This window comes from Sphaeroforma arctica, assembly GCF_001186125.1.
Source record: "Sphaeroforma arctica JP610 unplaced genomic scaffold supercont1.2056, whole genome shotgun sequence".
NCBI lineage: Eukaryota > Ichthyosporea > Ichthyophonida > Sphaeroforma > Sphaeroforma arctica.
Window position 1 is genome coordinate 1724 of NW_014038502.1, and position 718 is coordinate 2441.

Genomic DNA, 718 nt, shown 5'->3' on the forward strand with positions numbered 1-718 from the left:
ACCCTTTTTTGGGATATAATTCTCATTTTCTGAATTGGCCGAAATCCGCCTTACTCTCGCATTGTTCCATTTTCTCGCACACCTTTCTATCCACACTTCCGGATGCTTGTGATGGACTTGTAGATTCACTACCGTCGCCACCCAAACTTAGGCGCAGACTATAGCTTCAGCATATTCCTGGCATATAATATATACAAATATATATATATATATATATATATATACATATATATATGTGGGTGTGTGTATGTGTGCGCGCGCGTGTGTGTGTACAAATATACGCATAAAATTATATATTAAACATCTAAATAATTTATCATCACAGATCTAACTGCTTCAAGACCAGACCATACCCACCCGCTTATTAAAAGCGCTTGTGATGGCTACGAATGTTCGCCACAGCTGCCAGTAGAAACTCGAGTGCACAATGATCGTTCCAACGCGACGGCCAAACTAGTCCTTCGTAGAAGGGCAAGTGACCCCCTGAACTTAAAAGTACCCAGGCGCAGTGAACGTTCTCAGTGAAAAGATTGTGGTAGCTGCTCAGGCCACGCGGTCTGTGTGCGTGTGCAATTGGTTTAAATGTTAAGTGAACGGATAAAGCACAACGGCACACACGCAGTCAGACATACACACACAGACACCCACGGTATATATATATATATATATATATATATAATAACACACACACACACACACACACACACACACACATATA